Raw genomic sequence first — 6,430 nt, 5'->3', positions numbered from 1 at the left:
GTTTTCTGACCCAGACTGGCCCTTTGAAACCCTTCCCAGCCTCACTCCTAACTCAGAGGTTACTCACAGCCTGGTTTCCAGCTGTAACTCCCCATTCCACAGACATTCCAGGGCTCTAATTGGACACAGGGAGGTGACAATGACCCAGAGGCCCCACGGAGCTCTGCTGCACCCTGTGGCCCTGGGACAGGGGACACTGTCATGGTCACTCGGGGGTGGCACATTCCCAAGGAGCTGCTCCGTGTCTGGGGCAGCTCTGATGGCACAAGAGCAAGAGAGGCCACCTTGAACACACAACCAACCACCAGGATTTGTTTCACAGCTCCCTGAGCGACCAAACCAAGCTGGGTTGGATTTTTAGGGGTTTTATTCAACCTAATGAGATTTTCCTGGTGCCTGATTTGGGGGGAGCTGCAAGAGAGAAATGAGGTGAATTTTAATTAGGAGACCCTGGGATCTCTGCTCAGCCCAGAACTGCCTCTTGCTGACAAACCTTCCTCAAGGCCTTGAGCAGAAGTTCTCAGCCTCACCAAAAGCTACAAACAAACACCCCCAGAACTGAAAATGTGATGTATTTGCTTTCCCAAGGAACACCCTGTGTGTGGAATATTAAAAAATTACATGCTAGGACACAGATAATGCATCGATAAAACCCACCATGCATCTCCTGGTGTATCTCTACTGTTCCCTCATGTCTTGAAGGGTCTAAAAAATTAAATAACTCAGGCTCCCAACAGTGGGAAGTGCCAGCATCACAGAATCCCAGAATGGTTTGGGTTGGGAGGGACCTTAAAGCTGCTGCAGTGGCAGCCCTGCCATGGCAGGGACACCTCCCACTGTCCCCAATGTCCAGCCTGGCCTTGGGCACTGCCAGGGATCCACAGCTGCTCTGGGCACCTGTGCCAGGGCTGTCCACCCTGCCAGGGGACAATTCCTAATTCCCAGTATCCCAGCTAACCCTGCCCTTTCCCTGTGTCCTGGCGCTGTCACAGCAGGATGTGTTTGAGCTGCTCCCTGGTGTCTCTGCTCTGCTGCAGCCTCCTGAGCACCAACAGCACTGCCAAGCCCTGCTCCTGTATGCTGGGATTGCCTTGGATGGAAGAAAATCACAGAACCATGGAGTGTCCTGAGCTGGAAGGGACCCACAGGGATCAAATCCAACCCTTGGCCCTGCACAGACACCCCAACAATCCCAGCCTGTCCTGGAGCTCTGGCAGGGCTGGGACCATTCCCTGGGCAGCCTGGGCAGTGCCAGCACCCTCTGGGGAAGAGCCTTTGCTGATCTCCAACCCAAAAACCCAAACCCCCCTGGCCCAGCTCCAGCCCTTCCCTGGTTCTGTCCCTGCTCACAGGCAGGGATCAGAGCTGCCCCTCAGGAGGAGCTGCAGTTGCTGCTGGTGCCACAGCAGAGCCTGCTCCTGCCCTGGCTGCTCTGTGCCCACCTGTGCCTGTGACTTTGGGACACCTGAACGTCCCCAGCTGCAGCAGCATCCATCAGCACCACAAGAACCACGGGACAAGGGGAGGTTGGGCTCTCCTGTGCTCCATCCTGTCAGCATCCACTTCCTGCAGGCACCACCAGCAGCTCCAGGGCTCCTTCCTGCCAGGCACAGAGTGAGATCCCCTTCCTGACCCCCAGGGCAGCTCCTGCCCCATTACCAGCCTGCACAGGCAGCTCACATCCCACCCCCCTCCAACTGCTCCACAGGCATCAACAACTGCAACAGCAGCTGCTCCTCCTGCCAGCCCTACAGGAGCAGCTGAGGGAGCTGGAAAGGGGCTGAGCCTGGAGCAAAGGAGGCTCAGGGGGGCCCTTGTGGCTCTGCACAGCTCCTGACAGGAGGGGACAGACCAGGGGTCGGGCTGTGCACCAGGGAACAGGGACAGCAGCAGAGGGAATGGCCTCAGGCTGGGCCAGGGGAGGCTCAGGGTGGACACCAGGAGGAATTTCTGCATGGAAATGGTGCTCAGGCCTTGGCAGGGGCTGCCCAGGGAGGTTTGGGGCTCCCATTCCTGGAGGTATCTAAGGAAAGCCTGGAGGTGGCACTCAGAGCTCTGGACTGGGGACAAGGTGGGGACTGGGCACATGGAGGACTCGATGGTCCTGGAGAGCTTTTCCTACCCCAAGGATTGTGTGATTCCCCAGGGAACCTCCCTGCTCTCCCTGCTCACCAGCACAAGCACCCCTGAGGTTACGAGCATAAATTCCCAGCAGTGTGGACTGGAAATGGGTGTGAGAAAGGACAAGTGACCGGGATTTCTCCTTCGAAGGAAAAGCACCTGGGAGGTACCAGCAGGAAGGACAAACTGGGAGGACGCTCCACGGCAGGACTGGAGCATCAGGACCATTTTAAACCATTACTCAAGGCCACAGTCATGGGCTCCCGAGGCTGCAGCCGTGTCCCTTCATGGAGCGCTGGAATTATCTCCGAGCCGGGCACGAGGGGTGGGCGAGCAGCGCTGCCAGCCTGGCACCGGCCCCTCTCGGGCATTCAATTACAGGCTCTATTTTGCTCCCCTGGCTCCGGCCAGGTGTAACCCAATCCCTTGCCCACAGTGGCGTCCAGGCTGCTCGCCGAGCCCCGTCCGGAGGTTTCTCTGCCCTCTGATCCGCCACAAGCAGAGTTTGCCCTGCGGAGTTTCCCCTCGCTGCGAGCACCCGCAGCGCGCCCGCCCACACGGCTGCTGAGGCAGCGCCGATCTGCAGGCACAGCCCTCACAGCGCTCGGGGTCCCCGGGCGTGACACACACACACACCGTGCCCATCCAGCCCCGGAGCCGCCGCTGAAGCGGGGCCGAGCCCCAGGGGCCGGGCGGGGACTCTCCCCGTTCTGCCCGAGTGACGGAGCACGTTCCGATCAGAGGAAAAGGCCTTCGCTGCCCGCAGAGCCCGCCAGGGTCACGGCCATGCAGGGCTCGCACATTTTGGCCCCTCCTGCTCCCCCTCCCCGGCCAGCGGAGCTCCCGCGGGGCTGGGCCGCGATCCCGCCGAGCCCCCGCGGCCGCAGCCCCGCCGCGCCCAGGGGGTTGGGACAGCGAGGAGCACACGGGGGGCCGGAGGACAGGCAGGGAGCCGCTCCGAGGAGGGGCCTGAAGCGGGACTGAAGAACCGGCGAGCAGCGGGGCTGGGGGCGACCCGCAGCCCCCCGCGCCGAGCGAGGCCGCGGTCTCTTTAAGAGGCCTAGCAGCGCCGCGGGGCCGCCGCGCCGCCGGACGCGTCCCGCCGCTTCCTCAAGCAACGCCGCGCCGCCCGCCCGCGCTCCCCCGGCGCCCCGGGCCCGCCGCGCCGGCCCGCGCCGCCGCCCTCACCCCGCTGTCGGCCGCCTCCTCCCAGCTCTCCGCGACCTCCTCATCTTCCATTTTAATTCCCGTCCGCCGCCGGGCCCGCGCGCCCGCGCATGCGCGCGCCGCCCGCCGGCCCGCGCCCGGCAACGCACACGCAGCGCGCGGAAAGGGCGGGAAGCGGCTGCGGGGAGCGGCACCACAGCGCCCCCTGGCGGCCGGGAGGACCCGGCCCAGGGCGAGGGTGTGAGGCGATTTCCTTTAATTTTGAGGTGTTTCTTTTTGTGTTTTCCTTAAATTTTGAGGAGTTTTCTCTTAGTTTGGGCGTGCTTTCCCTTTGAAATATTTTCCCTTAATTTTGGTGTGTTTTCTCACAATTTTGAGGTGTTTTCCCTCACTTTGGGCGTGCTTTCCCTGTGAGACATTTTCGCTTAATTTTAGTGTGTTTTCCGACAATTTTGAGGAGTTTTCCCTTAATTTTGAGGTGTTTTTCCTCGATTTTGCTGTGCTTTCCCACAATTTTGAGTTTCCCCTTAATTTTGAGAAGATTTCCCTCAATTTTGGTGTGTTTTCCCACAATTTTGAATTTTTCCTAATTTTGAGGTGTTTTTCCTTGCTTTTGGTGTGCTTCCCACAATTTTGAGGGGTTTATCATAATTTTGAGGTATTTTTCCTTGATTTTGGGTGTGCATTCCACAATTTTGTGGAATTTTCCCTTAATTTTGAGGTGGTTTTATTTGATTTTGGTGTGCTTTCCTACAATTTTGAGGGGTTTTCCCTTAATTTTGAGGTGTTTTTCCTTGATTTTGATGTGCTTTCCCACAATTTTGAGGTGTTTTTCTCTGATTTTGGTGTGCTTTCCTCAATTTTAGGAGTTTTCCCTTAATTTTGAGAAGCTTTCCCTCAATTTTGGTGTGTTTTCCCACAACTTTGAGGAGTTTTCTCTTAATTTTGAGGTGTTTTTCCTTGATTTTGGTGTGCTGTCCACAATTTTAGGAGTTTTCCCTTAATTTTGAGAAGCTTTCCCTCAATTTTGGTGTGTTTTCCCACAACTTTGAGGAGTTTTCCCTTAATTTTGAGGTGTTTTTTCCTTGATTTTGGTGTGCTGTCCACAATTTTGAAGCGTTTGCCCTTAATTTTGAGGTGTTTTTCCTTGATTTTGGTGTGCTGTCCACAATTTTAGGAGTTTTCCCTTAATTTTGAGAAGCTTTCCCTCAATTTTGGTGTGTTTTCCCACAATTTTGAGGAGTTTTCCCTTAATTTTGAGGTGTTTTTTCCTTGATTTTGGTGTGCTTCCCACAATTTTGAGGGGTTTTCCCTTAATTTTTGAGGTGTTTTTCCTTGATTTTGGTGTGCTTTCTCTTAATTTCAGGGCTTTTTTTTTTTGTTTGTTTGTTTGTTTTTCTATAGTTTTGTTTTCCCTTAAATTTTTGAGTCTCTTCTCTTAGTTTTAGGGCGGTTTTTCTTAATTTTGAGGCGTTTTCCTCTAATTTTGGGATTTTGGATAAATCTCTCCCCAAATTTAGGCTATTTCAGCTACCAATCCAGCCTCTGGTCCCTCCTGCAGACATCCAGGTGTCCGTGTGTCCTTCCATCCAATTCGTGCCTCTTCATTTAAGCCTAAATCTGCTCTTATGGAGCACAAGGATCAGCTCCAGCCTTCAGAAACATCCAAAATTCCCCCAAGTCCCCATAATTTCTTAAACATTTCTCATTTATATCCAAAATATTCCCCACTCCAACCTTCTCCTTTGAGCTCTGAGCCACACAAAGGTTTTTGGGGTGGGATTTGCGTTTCCTTTTCCTCGCTCAAAAATTAACTGGCCTTTCAGCACCCTAAAAAAAACCCCACGATTTTCACACAGGGAGTTGGAGAACCTGCCCTTAAATCCTGAACTTTTCCCCAGATTCCCACCCAAGAGCCAGATTTTGCCGGCAGATGGCGACGGGACTCCTAAAAACATCCCAATAATCCTCCAGCTAAACCAAATCCCAATCCTTGTGGTCTGTCCTTGAGTCTGAGCCTCCCTCTTCTCTGCCAAGCCCAAAATTTGGGCAGGAAACCTCCGGACCGCCCCGCAGGTGGATTTTGGGGGGCTGTTTATCCAAGGTGGAACTGCTGGAGGGGGTCTGGGGGTTGTGCAGTGCTCCATGGGCATTAAATCCTTGGATTTCAGCTCCTTAGGGTGGGATTTGGTGTTTCCCCTGGAGAAGCTGCAGCAGCCTGGGGCTGTTCCTGCCCATCTTCTGGGACTTTTCCAGAAGCAGCAGGAGCTGATTTTTCCAGCAGCCAGAGCCTGGCATGGTTGGCTCCATCCTTTCCAGCATTCCAGCAGCGTTCCCTGAGACGTTTCCTCCCACCCTGCTGTAAAAAATCCCCGTCCCAGCCATGTCTGACCCCGAGCATCCCAAAAAACCGGGCGGGATCCGTTGGGAATGAGGCAGTGATGGTGGTGTGACACCCAGGGGAGCTCACCTGCTGGGGGACAAACCCCAGGTGTGTCCCTGGGTTATCCCAGTCCTGCAGAGGGCACCTGGGACACATCCCATGGCTGCTCCTGGGTTATCCCAGCCCTGGGACATTCCATGGCTCATCCTGGGTTATCCCAGCCCTGCACAGGCCACATGGGACACATCCTATGGCTCATCCTGGGCTATCCTAGTCCTGCACAGAGCAGCTGGGACACATCCTATGGCTCATCCTGGGCTATCCTAGTCCTGCACAGAGCAGCTGGGACACATCCTATGGCTCATCCTGGGCTATCCCAGCCCTGGGACATTCCATGGCTTCTCCCAGGTTATCCCAGCCTGGCACAGAAGACCTGGGACATCCCAGGGCCCCTCTCGGGTAATCCCACAGAGCACCTGGGACACATCCCACAGCTCCTCCTGGGTTATCCCAGCCCTGCACAGAGCACTTGGGACATCCCATGGCTCCTTCCAGGCTATCCCAGCCCCTCACATGGCTGCTGGGACATTCCATGGTTCGTCCCGGGTCGTCCCAGCCCTGCACATGGCACCTGGGACATCCCATGGCTCCTCCCGGGTTATCCCACAGAGCATCTGGGACACGGCTCATCCTGTGTTATCCCTGCTCTGCATGAGGCACTTGGGACATTTCATGGCTCCTCCCGGATTATCCCAGCCC

Source organism: Ammospiza nelsoni, chromosome 22 (assembly GCF_027579445.1).
Source record: "Ammospiza nelsoni isolate bAmmNel1 chromosome 22, bAmmNel1.pri, whole genome shotgun sequence".
Classification (NCBI taxonomy): Eukaryota; Metazoa; Chordata; class Aves; order Passeriformes; family Passerellidae; genus Ammospiza; species Ammospiza nelsoni.
Note: the sequence above shows the minus strand (reverse complement) of the source record.